The sequence below is a fragment of the Sapajus apella genome, unplaced genomic scaffold (genome assembly GCF_009761245.1).
Source record: "Sapajus apella isolate SASKATOON/1434 unplaced genomic scaffold, GSC_monkey_1.0 scaffold77, whole genome shotgun sequence".
In the NCBI taxonomy this organism is placed as follows: domain Eukaryota; kingdom Metazoa; phylum Chordata; class Mammalia; order Primates; family Cebidae; genus Sapajus; species Sapajus apella.
In genome coordinates, this window is record NW_022437017.1 from 8,488,985 (window position 1) to 8,503,567 (window position 14,583).

The 14,583-nt window shown below is 52.3% G+C and overlaps 1 protein-coding gene across 4 annotated transcripts in view; it reads left to right on the forward strand.

Moving 5' to 3' along the window:
- The first annotated feature begins 4,149 nt into the window (after nucleotides 1-4,149).
- SGTA (small glutamine rich tetratricopeptide repeat containing alpha) overlaps nucleotides 4,150-14,583 on the forward strand; it is a 28,443-nt gene continuing 18,009 nt past the window's right edge. For 2 of the 4 annotated variants that reach the window (XM_032252328.1, XM_032252329.1), the window contains exon 1: nucleotides 4,150-4,291. The gene's annotated coding sequence lies outside the window, so the exon portion shown is untranslated. Of the gene's footprint in view, nucleotides 4,292-4,862; nucleotides 4,953-14,583 lie in introns of all 4 variants that reach the window. The other 2 variants (XM_032252330.1, XM_032252331.1) reach the window with 2 other exon arrangements.

A 14,583-nucleotide genomic window follows, 5' to 3' on the forward strand; every position in this document is an offset into this window, starting at 1 on the left:
TCCCAAAGTGCTGGGATTACAGGCTTGAGCCACCGCGCCCGGCCCTTTTTTTTTTTTTTTGAGACGGAGTCTGGCTCTGTTGCCCAGGCTGCAGAGCAGTGACGCGATCTCGGCTCACAGCAACCTCCGCCTCCCAGGTTCAAGCAATTATCCTGTCTCAGCCTCCCGAGTATCGCACACCGCCACGCCGGCCTTATTTTTGTATTTATTTATTAATTATTTCTTTTGTTTATTTCTTTTTATTATTTTTGTATTTCTAAGAGAGACTGGGTTTCACCACGTTGGCCAGGATGATTTTGATCTCCTGACCTCGTGATCCGCCCACCTCGGCCTCCCAAAGTGTGAAGATTACAGGTGTGAGCCACTCCTCCTGGCCAAGTGTTTTTTTTTTTTTTTTTCTAGTTAGAAACATAAGCAAGTAAACGGATTCATGTCAAATAACAGGTGTTTTGGAACACTGCAGTAGCCTGACCTACATCCAGTGTTGTGGGTTAAAACGAAAAACATCTTGAACCCTCATCTTGAACCGTTACTGCACCTAGAAAAAAACGATGTACTGGAATGAAACTGGCAAAAACCCAAACAACCGACCTCCTTTCTGGTTTTTTTTTTTTTTTTTGTCGTTGTTGTTTGTTTGTTTTTTGAGGGGCTGGACGGAGTCTCGCTCTGTCGCCCAGGCCAGAGTAAAGTAGCGTGACCTCAGCTCACTGCAACCTCTGCTGTTGAGAAATGCTAAGTGTATGATTGCTGAGAAATGCTGAATCTATGATCAAATATATTGTTTGCTGAGAAGAACCATGGCAAGGAAAACCTAGCTCCTCCTCTCCCCCCCACTGGAAGAAAACTACTTGGGGCATTCTAAAATGGTAGGACAATGTATAAATATAAAAATATCATGCACCGCTTAAAACAGTTCTTTAAGTGCGGGACATTGACGCTGTCCCGTGGCTCCCTTGTGGAGAATATTTTTTAGTTTGTCATCACTGGTAAGTGGTCACCAGCGGCGACGTGGTACTTTTTTGTGTTATGAGAAAATACCAAACATCTGTTTATTAATAATCACCTGTTCAGAGAGAATAACTGTGTGGGTCAGAGTCTGCTTGAGGCCCTCAGCCCAGAATGCTGTAAGCCCCTGAGGCTGTCAGCTGGGAAAGCTGTTGGCCCATGGATAGACCCACTTTGCTGTTCTATCTGGCTGTCTGCTTCTTAATTCCTTCAGCGCCACCTGGCTGAGGGTCTTTACGGCTGAGGTGGTACGCTGCCTCTCGGGTTCAAGCAATTCTCCTGCCTCAGCCTCCCGAGTAGCTGGGACTACAGATGCCTGCACCAAGCCCAGCTAATTTTAGTGTTTTTTTTTTATTTTTTTTTGGAGACGGAGGTTCGCTCTTGTTACCCAGGCTGGAGTGCAATGGCGCGATCTCGGCTCACTGCAACCTCCGTCTCCTGGGTTCAGGCAATTCTCCTGCCTCAGCCTCCTGAGTAGCTGGGATTACAGGCACACGCCACCATGCCCAGCTAATTTTTTGTATTTTTAGTAGAGACGGGGTTTCACCATGTTGATCAGGATGGTCTCGATCTCTTGACCTCGTGATCCACCTGCCTCGGCCTCCCAAAGTGCTGGGATTACAGGTTTGAGCCACCGCGCCAGGCAATTTTAGTGTTTTTAGTGGAGACAGGGTTTCACCATGTTGGCCAGGCTAGTCTCGAACTCCTGACCTCAAGTGATCTGCCTGCCTCGGTCTCCCAGAGTGCTGGTATTACAGGCCACCACGTCTGGTCACCCTACCTGGGTGACCTTGCCCAGCCACCACGTCTGGCCTCACCTCCTTTATTTCTGCAAAAGAAATTTTAAAAATCCACTCCATTAATTGTGCATGTATTTCAAGTAGGAAGAAAATGAATTGGGAGAATATTGGATACAATGAGTTCTAAATTTCTCTTCAAAGCATCAGTATGTTGGCCAGGCGAGGTGGCTCATGCCTGCAATCCAAGCACTTTGGGAGGCCAAGGTGGGCAGATCATCTGAGGTCAGGAGTTCGAGACCAGCCTGGCCAACATGGAGAAACCTCGTCTCTACTAAAAATACAGAAAAAAAAAAAAAAATCAGTATGTCATTATGTTCAGTTATTTGTCCTTCATTTTACAGTTTAACTTCCTTATAGTTTCAGTACATAACCTTATCCACCAGTTCTAATCAGTAGTTAACATTTGTTTCCCCTCCCCAGCCCCTGACTCCATCCTGACTCATCCTGGTCACCTGCTCCAGTCACCTCCTCCAGTTGCGGAAGGAAACCCAGGCATCTGGGATTCCCTCCCCCTCTGTCATCCACTGGCGCCTCCTGAATCTCCTTCCTGAAAATAACATGCTTGGTCTTGGGGAAGCTCTCTGGAAGACACTACTTTCACTTAAAACAAGATCAAACCAGAAACCTTTTCACATGTGAGTCCTCAAACTGTAAACCGGAACCCTTTCATATGTGATTCCTAAAGCTATAAACCTAAGATTCTTCCCCATGTGACATCTAAAGTATAAGCCTATATAAAGGCAGAACTTTCCTTTGTTAGATGAGCTGGGCTTTCGACAAATTACTGCCTGGTCTCCCAGCCAAATAAACTCTTCCCTCCTTTATTTGGTGTTTGAGAGATCCGTTTCCCACAGCCGTTCCTGCTACACAGTCACCTTCTTTGACCTAGGTCACTCCTGGCTACCTGCTCTGACCTGCCTGTAATGGTCCTTCCCGCGAAACCACCCACCCTGCCACTCCAGCTTGGACCCCTGCTCTCTAAAATAGCCAATCAGGATAAGTCTAGCTTATGTGGTCTAACTCTAGCTAATAGGGGAATGACATAGCAGTAGGGGTGACCCCCATCAGGCATAAGTACCCCTTTTTCTCACTTGCCCAAATATGTGGTCACCATCGCTCCATCAGTGAGCTGCACCCTTCTATAGAAATAAACTGCCTTGGCCGGGCGCGGTGGCTCAAGCCTGTAATCCCAGCACTTTGGGAGGCCGAGGCGGGTGGATCACGAGGTCAAGAGATCGAGACCATCCTGGTCAACATGGTGAAACCCCGTCTCTACTAAAAATACAAAAATTAGCTGGGCATGGTGGCGCACGCCTGTAGTCCCAGCTACTCAGGAGGCTGAGGCAGGAGAATCGCCTGAACCCAGGAGGCGGAGGTTGCGGTGAGCCGAGATCGCACCATTGCACTCCAGCCTGGGTAACAAGAGCGAAACTCTGTCTCAAAAAAAAAAATAAAATAAAATAAAAAAAATAAACTGCCTTGCTGAGAGGATTTATCTTCAAGTGCTATTTCTTTTAAAGCATCAAAATTTTACTTGTAACAGAGAACATTTCTGGCAACTATAACTCAGATGGTGATAAGTTTTCCATTGTCCTAAGAAATTTCTCATAACTTTGTCTCTATTTTTTTTTGGGGGGGGGTGGTGTCTTAAGCACACCAAACTTAATTTTACATCAGCCCTCATTTTCACTGTTCCCTGTGCCTGGGGTACTTTAAGTTTGGACTTTCCTATCCTTGAATCTAAAGGATGATCTTTCCTACCCATCCTAACTCCCAGTCACAATCACAGCACCTTTTTTTTTTTCTTTTTTTGCAGTGTTTGCTGCGAAATTTCTTGTTTCTCTATTTATGTACTAGTTTATTAGTTGACAGTCCGTCTGCACCAATGGAAGATAATGAGAGTAGACACTTTGCTGATTTTTATGGCTGGTTTGTAATAAATATTGATTGAATATTAGGCACCTGCTGTCTACAAGCGTCTCTATTCTTACAGACGTCTCATAGATTGCATGAAAGAATGCATTTGTGGGTGAGTAGATGGGTGGGTAAATAAATGAACAAAGACAGGGGGCGGATAACAGTGACTCCCATTCATTGCGCGGCTGTGACGCTCTGAGGTCCAGGTGTCCAAACGCGGCTGCACCACGTGGCCGGCCCAACACCACGTGGTCAGCTCAGCGACCGGCTGGAGTCCGCTACTGTCCCACCATGCACCGCTTCATGCTTGCTTTAGAGGGCAAGTCAGACCTGATTTCCGGCCTCCATGAGGTCGTAGAGGTCAGTTGCCCTAACGACCAGCTGGTTCCCGCCTCTACGTTGCGTCACTTCCTGTCACGCCCACTTAGAGCATGAACGCACCTGCGCAGAAGGGAAGCAACCCGGGACGCCCTTGTTCTGCGCAGGCGTGGCGCCCGGGGGCCGGGGCCGGGCGGCACCGCTGTGCGCAAGCGCAGCCGTCGGTGGGTCGGGGATCGGACGCCTGAGAGGTGAGTAAGGGGCTCCGTGCTGAGCCTGGGGGAGCTGGGGTCTGCGGCTCGGGGCTCACGGGGTCCCAGAGCCCGTAAGAGGTTGGGGATTGTGAGGTCAGGGTCACCGCGACTCTCGGGGTCCTGTGAGTAGGTGGCGCGGAGGGGAAACTGAGGCCGGGAGGCATCGGGCAGGCCGTTCGAGCCCTGATCTCCCTGCTCCGGACCCCAGGTCCTGGAAATGCCGGTCCGCGGGCTGGTGACGAGGTCGGCGGGAGGTGAAGGCACCCCGCAGTAGTGAGCGATCGCTGGGTGTTCGCTGCCGTCTCGCTCTTATTAACCGCCTGGAAACGTCGTTGCTGTGACTCGGGGACCCCCGTTTGTGGTGACTCAAGTCGGGGCTCTAGTCCCAGCGCCTCCAGTCCCTCCCTGGGTGACCTTGCCCAGCCTCTTGGCTTTTCGGAGCCTCAGTTGTCCCCTCCGTAAAACGGACGTTGTGAAAAGTCCCTGCCTGGGAAATGAGAGCCGCGGGGCCCAGCGCCAAGTGAGAATTACGAAGAATCGGCAGCCGTTCGTCTTATTTCATGTTTAGAGTCGTCTTCTGCATATCTTGCTAGAGGTTGGGGAAATCTGGGATACAGGACCAGCCCACCAACACGTCTTACCCGCTGTGTAAACCTGGGTGAGTCGCCTCCCCTCTAAGCAAAGCGTTCCTTCCTTGCTAAACAGCAGTGGGAAAAGCAGATGTGTCGGAGGGTCATTATGAGGGTAAACCCGCATACAGGTCTTTGATGAGGTGTCTGGAACTTGGTAAGAGAGAGCTGGCTTGAGAACAGCTGTTTTTGTTATTAGGTGCCAGAAAATTGCCGTGCAGTGTGCATCTCGGAGGTTAAATGATCATCCCATTTTCTTTTGTTTCTGTCTTTTTTTTTTTTTTTTTTTGAGACGGAGTCTTATTCTGTCGCCCACACTGGAGTGCAGTGGCTTCGTTTCAGCTCAACCTCCACCTCCTGGGTTCAAGCGATTCTCCTGCCTCAGCCTCCCCAGTAGCTGGGATTACAGGCTCGTGCCACCATGCCCGGCTAATTTTTTTGTGTTTTTAGTAGAGACGGGGTTTCACCGTGTTGGCCAGGCTGGTCTCCAACTCTTGACTTCATGATCTGTCTGCCTAAGCCTCCCAAAGTGCTGGGATTACAGGTGTGAGCCACCATGCCCGTCCTACAACAGCATTTTTTAAAAAACTGTTAAAAATGACAAAGGCAAGTAGAGAACTATGACAACAGGAAGGGAAGGAACACCTGGGGATCCCCGGGCTCCCGCACGCTCATTTGCTTTTCTGTTTTTTGGGTTTTTTTGCTTTGTTTTGTTTTGTTTTGAGACGGAGTCTTGTTCTGTTGCAATGGCATGATCTGGACTCACTCAACCTCTTGGGTTCAAGCAGTTGTCCTGCGTCATCCTCTCTGGTAGCTGGGATTACAGGCATGCACCACCACGCCTGGGTAATTTTTGTATTCTTAGTAGAGAAGGGGTTTCACCATGTTGGTCAGGCTGGTCTCCAACTCTTGACCTCGTGATCTACCCCCCTCGGCCTCCCACAGTGCTGGGATTACAGGCGTGAGCCACCGCCCCTTGCCTTGTTTCTGTCTCTGATTATTTGTTTTGTCTGTCTTTTCTCTCCCTTGACCGGTGGTTCTCAACTGGGAACAGTTCTCTGCCCCGGGGACACTTGGTGACATTGTGGTTGTCATGATCTGGCGGACCTCTTGGTATGGAGTGGGTAGAAGCCAGGGATGCTGCTCACTACCCTGCAATGCCTAGGATGGCCCCACCCCAGGGAATAATCCAGTCTTGGATGTCAATAATGCTTTAAAAACCTTACCATATGGGCAGATCACCTGAGGTCAGGAGTTTGAGACCAGCCTGGCCAACGTGGCGAAATCCCGTCTGTACTGAAGAAACAAAAATTAGCTGGGCATAGTGGCATGTGCCTGTCATCCCAACTACTCAGGAGGCTGAGGCAGGAGAATCCCTTGAACCCAGGAGGCTGAGGTTGCAGTGAGCCAAGATCACGCCATTGCACTCCAGCCTGGGTGACAGAGTAAGACCCTGTCAAAAATCAAAACCCTGTCCTAGATCAGTGATTCTTCACCAGCATGGGCAGCTGGGAGTGTGTGGCTCCGTGAAATCGTGAACAAAGTTTTGTGTGTGCACCCAATTTTATGTGGAGAGGAATGGGTACTTTGGAGGTTAGCCACTCAAGTCAGACTGCCTGGGTTCAGAGCTCCTCCTCCTCATCCCCATAGCTGGGGGGTCTTGAGTGGCCCCATCTTTCCAAGCCTCAGTTTTTCTTCTGTAGAATGGGGATAATAATAGTAATCACCTCAGGTGTGTGAGCATTAAACCAGGCAAGGTATCAGCAAACTGACCAGAAGGCCAAATCCACCTGTGGCCTGGTTTTCCAAATGAGGTTTCGTGGGAACGCAGACACACGGCTTTGTTTCCATGCGAGCTGTGGTTGGTTTCGAGCTAAGAAGGCACAGTGGAACAGTTGCCGTGGAGAACATGACGCCTGCAGAGCCGAAGACGTCTTTCTTGTGGCCCTTTTCAGAAAAACCTTTGGTGACCCCTAAAATAAGGCATCGCATATACAGCACTTAGCTGGGTCCTGGAAAGCTGTGAGCGCGCCAAGGATTTGAGCTGCGGTTTATAATTAAATCTTCCTAGAAGGGTGAATGATTCCAGATGGGGGTGAGCTCTGCCCCAGACTGGAGAATCCTTGAGAGCTGTAGTCACTCAATTCTACTGTTTTTTTTTTTTTGGAGACGGAGTCTCACTCTGTCGCCTGGCTGGAGTGCAGTGGTGTGATCTCCGCTCACTGCAGCCTCCCCTCCCGGATTCAAGGTATTCTGCCTCAGCCTCCCAAGTAGCTGGGACTACAGGCGCATGCAACCACACCCGGGTAATTTTTTGTATTTGAGTAGAGACTGGGTTTCACCATGTTACCCAGGCTGGCCTCAAACTCCCGAGCTCAGGCAATCCGCCCGCCTCGGCCTCCCAAAGTGCTGGGATTACAGGCATGAGCCACCGAGGCAACCTGTTTTGTTTTGTTTTGCCAGCATCCAACAGGGGCCGTGGTAGGACGTCCTCAGTACAGGCTCAAGGAATCAGAGGGATGGTTTGGGATAGGGTCTTGCTCTGTCGCCCAGGCTGGAGTGCAGTGGCGCGATCTCGGCTCACCGCAGCCCCAACCTCCTGGGCTCAGGCCGTCCCGCCTCAGCTTCGTGAGTGGGACTACAGGTCTGCACTACCACACCTGGCTAATTTTTGTAATTTGTTGTTTTTGAGATAGGGTTTCACCATGTTGCTCAGGCTGGTCTCAAACTCCTGGATTCAAGGGATTGTCCACCTTGGCCTCCAAAGTTCTGTGATGAGAGGCGTGCCCCACCGCACCTGGCCTGTTTTCTCTTTCACCGAGGTGGAAACAGGCGCAGAGAGAAATGGCCTCCCCAAGGACCATGGCTGTGAATTTTTTCAACATTCGAAGGCTTTCCTGAGTCCATAGGGTTTGGACACTGCCAGGTGCAGGGGTTCAAAGGGAAAATGGGTCTGTGGAGGGGCAGAAAGCCTTGAAGGAGATGCTGGGCCCGAGGTGGGAGCTTGTGGGAATACTAGATTCTCTCCTGGCAAAGTGGGGAGGGGAGGTGAGCGCCTAATTCGAGTGGCACGTACAGGGTTTGGTGTAGGCCCCACAGACGACCCCCCACTGGTGAGGAGCCTCTAATGTACACTTCTGGGGGTCCAGGGAGCAGCTGAGGGCTTTTATGCATGCAGTGACCTCCTGGTGGCATCTTAGAAGAAAGGGGGCTTCCGTGTGGGGAGTATCCGGATGGGAGACTGAGCTAGAACCCAGGTATCCTGAGAGGGAGTGAGGACTGGGGCACCCAGCCTCCCTGCTCTGCTGTTTATGAGAAGTGCTGTGGATTTGGGGTGGAGGTGGGCAGAGTGGGGGCTTCTTACTGGGGTGTAACGAAGTAGGAGGACCTCAGTTTAGGGGGATGTTCCATTTTTTCCATTGAATGATTCATTCTGGGCAGGGAAATAAGAGAGGTGGTTGTGAGTTTTTTGTTTGTTTTTAGAGGCAGGGCCTCACTTTTGTCGCCCAGGTTGGAGTACACAGGCACAATCACAGCCCACTGCAACCTCCAGCTCCTGGGGTCAAATGATCCTCTCACCTCAGCCTCCCGATTAGCAGGGATTACAGGCGTGTGCCACCACACCCAGCTATTTTTTTTATGTTTTTAGTAGAGACAGCGTTTCATCTTGTTGGCCAGGATGGTCTCGATCTTTTGACCTTGTGATCTGCCTGCCTCAGCCTCCCAAAGTGCTGGGATTACAGGCGTGAGCCACCACGCCCAGCTAATTTTGTTTTTATTTTAATGATAAAATGTAAAGTTGGGATGTGGAATCATCGGCTCAGAGCTGAAGCTGGCGCCCCAGTTGCCACCCCCACGGGCCAGCAGCCTTCCACCCTCACTTCTGCGCCCTCTGCCTTGAGACCAGGCGTCGGCCGTGGCTCCAGAGTGCCCATAAAGCCCTCGCTGTTAGGAAACACAGCTGGCTTCTTTGAGAGTGCTGTCCCACAGCCAAACCCCGACAAGTTGTGATTGTTCCGAAGACACCGAGAGCCGAATGGCAGCCGAGGAAAACGCCATCCTCAGGCTTGTGGACCCCCCTCTGAAGAGCAGAAAACGTTCTTCCCCAAAGCCTTAGTGCTGAAGGCAGATCTGAGAACCGCTGGATGGTCCTCACCTGGGGAGGGGCCAGAAGCCGCGGGTTCCAGCACCACCGGCCTGAGTCACACACTGGGTCCTCCGCCGCGGACCTGCAGTTCTGAAACCCAGAGTTCTGCAAACAGAAGGTTTTCAGAAGGTTCAAGCAAGGTCATCTGGCCGGAAAAAGCTGACCTGTACTGACTTCCAGCCTTTTCCTTCCCACTTAGAGGTGGTTTACTGCTGGGGGTCGTGTGTGGTCGTCTCAGCTGGGGGGTGCTTCTGGTGTGCAGTGGGAGGGCCAGGGATACTGCTCAGTGCCCGGCAGTGCCCGGGACAGAGTCTTCCCCCCGAGATGTCCACAGTGCCACGGGGGAGAGACCTGCATTCGTTATTTGGGGGAGAAAATGGAGCCTGCTCCCTGCTCTCACTGGACACCAGAATAAACTTCCTAAGGGTCAGAAGAACAGAACTCAGGGGCCTCCGGCTCCTAGGATTCACCTGCTCTCTCTCTGCCTAGTGTGTGGATGTGTTTTTGGTTTTGTTAGAGACAGGGTCTCACTTTGTTGCTCAGGTTGGCCTCAAACTCCTGGGTTCGAGTCCTCCATAGTTTGTGGATTTCTTTTTTTTTTTTTGAGATGGAGTCTTGCTCTGTCACCAGGCTGGAGTGCAGTGGCACAATCTCGGCCCGCTGCAATCTCCACCTCCTGGGTTCAAGTGATTCTCCTGTCTCAGCCTTCTGAGTAGCTGGGACTACAAGTGCGCACCACCATGCCTGGTTAATTTTTTTGTATTTTTAGTAGAGATGGGGTTTCACCACGTTGACCAAGATGGTCTCCGTCTCCTGACCTCATGATCTGCCTGCCTCGGCCTCCCAAAGTGTTGGGATTACAGGCGTGAGTCACCATGCCCGGCCAGTTGTTGCATATTTAGTAGAGATGGGGTTTCACTGTGTTGGTCAGGCTGGTCTCGAACTCCTGACCTTGTGATCCACCCACCTTGGCCTCCCAGAGTGCTGGGATTACAAGCGTGAGCCATTGCACCCAGCCTGTTTGTGGATTTCAATGTGTGCAGCCTCCTGGGACCTCAGTAGAGCAGATGATCATGGGAGACAGGCTCTTGGGGATTAGTGGCATCCCTTCACCCAGGGGCCTCAGCTTGGGCACTTCTGCTCAGCTCTGCCCCAGGGTAACAGGGAGGGGGCAGGGTGCAGACCAAGAGGCGAAGAAGTTGTCTGGGGTGTGGGAGGTGTTCCAGGAGGGAGAACAGCCCTTGCAAAGGCCCTGGGGTGCAGAGGCGCCAATGGCACCAGGAGAGAGCAGTGTGACTCAGTGAGTGCCACTGTACTCCAGCCTGGGTGACAAAGTGAGACTCCATCTCAAAAAAAAAAAAGAAACAAAGACCTGGCTGAGTCCTCTAAAACCTAGAAGGTGGGGGTCACAGCCCCCTCTTACAGAGGGAGTGACAGACCCAGACAGGTGGCACACGCAAGGTCATACCAGTGACAGCTGGAACTCGGCCTAGCATTCTAGGCACATGGGCCTAGCGCGATCCACGCTGGGGGTGGGGGCGTGTGCGCGTGCACACGCGCGTGTGTGGACGGGATGTGAGTCCCTTCTCAGGGAACTAACACAGAATAAACAAAGACACCTGATCTTTGGTGTACCGGTTCCCTTCTCTCTTAGACTGAGGCGTGAGAACTGGAAAGGGTGGCTGAGGACCCACTGAGGGTTCAGAAAGTGGAAATAGTCACCGCACCTGGCCAGGTGTTATATATATATATATATTTTTTTTTTTTTGAGACTGAGTTTCGCTCTTGTTGCCCAGGCTGGAGTGCAATGGCACATTCTCGGCTCACCGCAACCTCCGCCTCCTGCGTTCCAGCGATTGTCCTGTCTCAGCCTCCCAAGTAGCTGGGACTACAGGCACGTGCCACCACGTCTGGCTAATTTTTGTATTTTTAGTAGAGACGGGGTTTTACCATGTTGGCCAGGATGGTCTCGATCTCTTGACCTCGTGCTCCGCCCGCCTTGGCCTCCCAAAGTGCTGGGATCACAGGCGTGAGCCACGGCGTGCTGACAAAACTTAACATCTTAATGAGTTATAAATGCACAGTTCAGTGACTTTAAGCACATTCGTGTAGTTATGTTGCTTCACCACCATTATCTCCAGAAGTTTCTTATCTTCCCAAACTGAAACTCTAACCCATGAAACATTCACTCCCTGTACCCTCCCCCGCCCTGGCACCTCAATTCTGCTTTTGGTCTCTCAATCCAACCTCTCTAGGGACCGCCTAGGATGGGAGTTGCAAAGGATTTGTTCCTGTGTGTATAGCTTATTTCACTGAGTGTGACGTCCTCAAGGTCCGTCCTTGTGACCTGGTCAGAATTTCCTGTTCCTGGCTGCATAGTATTCCATTGTGTGCGCAGGCCCCATTGTGTTGATCCGGTCACCTGTCCATGGGCACGTGGGCTGTTTCCTTTTGGCTGTTGTAATGCTGTTATGTGTCAAAACATGCGGAAAAAAACCCCAAAACTCTGTAAACCAAAAATCTTCTGAACCTTTTGGGTGGCATGTGTCCATTTTCCCTGGGTTTGGGGGTCAGGAGACCTGCCTGGTTTGCTCTCTGAACCCTGTTAGCTGGGGCGATGTCGTCAGCTTTTGTGGTTTCACTTTCTGGTGGTGGTTGACCTCTGTGGGCCGTGCTGTGTCGCACGTGAGATATTTGGATTTCGGGACTGGCTGCTCTCCAGGCTCTGGCCCCTCCTGACCCCGGGCCTGGAAGTTCCAGGCTCTTCACTGTGTCCTGAGACGGGCGCGGGACACTCATCACCATCCCCAGGGAGCTTGCAGGAAGACTGTGACTCCCCGTCCGGTGACACTAAACACAGCTCTGGTAGATTCCTCCCCTTTAAAGAACTGAGACGATTTCCATACTGTGAAATTCAGTGGCATTTGGTAGGTTCACAGAGTTGTGCAACCATCACCACTCTCTGGTTCTAGAGCTTCTCATCACCCCAAAAGGAAGCCAGGAAACTCTGTCCCCACCAGCTGTCACTCGCCTTCGCATCCCTAAGCCCCGGCATCCCTGCGTCTCCTTCCTGTCTCTGGAGGGGCCTGTTTTGGGTATTTCAGAGAGATGGAGTCACACCCTGTGTACACTTTGTGTCTGCGTTCTTTTGCTCCCCACCTTTTTTTTTAAGTGACTGTTGATGGATGTTGCTTTCCCTGAAAGGCAAACAGAGCTGAGAGCGCTCCCAGCATGTCCAGGGCTGTGCGTGTGCAGTGGTGTGAGGTCCATTTCGCTGCTGTAATCTGACTCTGACGTCAGCCCGTGTCTGAAGCCTGCTGGGCTAATGTCGTGCTTGTCTCCGGCGCATGGTGGGTGATGCGCTCAGGTGGCCCACGCCTTGTCTTGGGGGGCACTGGCTGTTCACCTCATGTGGAGGTATTTTGGGTGGGACACCTCTGATCTTGAGTGTGGGGGCAGGTCAGGCGGCTGCTGGGTGTGGATCCCACCGTGCCTGTGGCTCCCGTGGCCTCTCACGAACGCCTCCATCCCCAGTCCTGCCGCGGAAGTCGTTGCACCTGAGGTCATGAGACGCGGTTGTGGAAAGTGCCTGATGCACCCACAGCCTCTTCACGCCCACTTCTAGCCCGGCATCTCTCCCACTGGGAGCTGTGGACGTTGGGGTCGGATCGTTCTCTGGGGAGGACTGTCCTGGGCGCTCCAGGGCACTGGGAGGTGTCCCCGACCTTCACCCACTCCACGTCAGACACCGCCAAGCGTCTCAACACATCCATTGAGAACCCAGTAAAACAGAATCTAGGAGATGCATACACACACGCGCACACACACAGTTTCCACAAAACCCATGGGGATCCTCAGCATTTACCTCCTAAAGGAGGCTGGGCACAGTGGGTCACACCAGTGATCCCAGCACTTTGGGAGGCCACGGCTGGAGGATCACTTGAGGCCAGGAGTTTGAGACCAGCCCGGGCAACATGGTGAGATGTCTCCTAAAGAAAGATGAAGTTCTCTGGAGGCGCCCTCCCCTCTTTGCCCATGTTCATGCGCAGATATTTTACACGGTTGAGGTTCGGGGTTTGCCGGAAGCATAGGAGGTGCTCAGACAGGTCATCCTCGTGGTTGTGATACTTTTGGTGCCCTGCCTCTGAGTCTGTCTCCACGGGGATGGTCGTAGCCGAAGGCCTCTGTGCCTGTGCACACACGTGTTAACGTACGTGCCTTGGACCATGAGACATCTGTGCACTTAAAGTTAAAATGGACGTTTGTATAGAAATGATGGGAAGCGGCCGGGCGTGGTGGCTCACGCCTGTAATCCAAGCACTTTGGAGGCCAAGGCGGGCGGATCACCTGAGGTCGGGAGTTCAAGACCAGCCTGACCAACATGGTGAAACCCTGTCTTCAAAAAGAAAAAAAAAATTAAAAAGAAAAAAAAGAAAGAAATGATGGGAAGCTTCGATTTCCTATAAAGAAGCTGCCCCTCTGGCAGCTGGCTCCTGGGACACAGTGAGTGACGCACAGCTGGTCCCTCCCTCCGTGCTCCTTGGCCACCGTCCTTCACTGCTCCCTTCCGCCCGTGTGTCCTCATGTCCACGTGACCCTGGGCACACGACCACACCCCCCTGCGGGCCTCAGTTCATCTGGAGACAGGGCTGACCTGCTTGTTGGAGTGGTCAGGACAGAGGTGCTTCCTGAGATGCCCACTCACCTGGCGTTCGTGTGGGTTTGCTGGGGCCGCCATGACAGCACCGGAGACCAGGCAGCTGAAACAGAGTGCGTCATCCCTCGGCTCTGGAGGCCAGAAGTCCACGAGCAAGGTTCCGGCGGGCTCATTCCTCCTGAGGACGGGAGGGGGACCTGGTGGCGGCCGGCGGCCCTCGCTGTTCCTGCGTGTAGCCACATCACCCCATCTCCGCCTTCACATCCACACGGCGTTCTCCCTGTGCGTGCGTCTGCCTTTATTATAAGGACGTTGGTTATTACTCTAGTGACCCACTGTGGTCTGGTATGATGCCATCTTAATGAATTCTGTCTGCCAAGATCTTATTTCCAGGTGAGGTCACATTTCGAGGTCCTGGCAGTTAGGACTTCAGTGTACGGACTGGGGGGACACAGTTTGGCTCATCCCAGCATTCAGCCCGTGGAGCCACGTGTCAGTGTGGCTGTGCAGGGAGCGTCCCTGGGGCCCAGGTGGGGCGTGGGACCTGGGGGCAGACCCTGGCTGCGCTGCTCTCGTGCTTCGTGGGCTCAGGATGAGGAGCCGCGGCCCTCTGGGTGCTGGGTCAGAGATTCCTTGTAGGCGTTAGTGGTTTTAGTCACATTTTGGAGAGCAGATCTGGGCACAAAGCAGAGAAGAATAAGAAATTATCCAGAGAAGCCGGGCGCGGTGGCTCAAGCCTGTAATCCTAGCACTTTGGGAGGCCGAGGCGGGTGGATCACGAGGTCAAGAGATCGAGACCATCCTGGTCAACATGGTGAAACCCTGTCTCCACTAAAAATACAAAAAATCAGCTGGG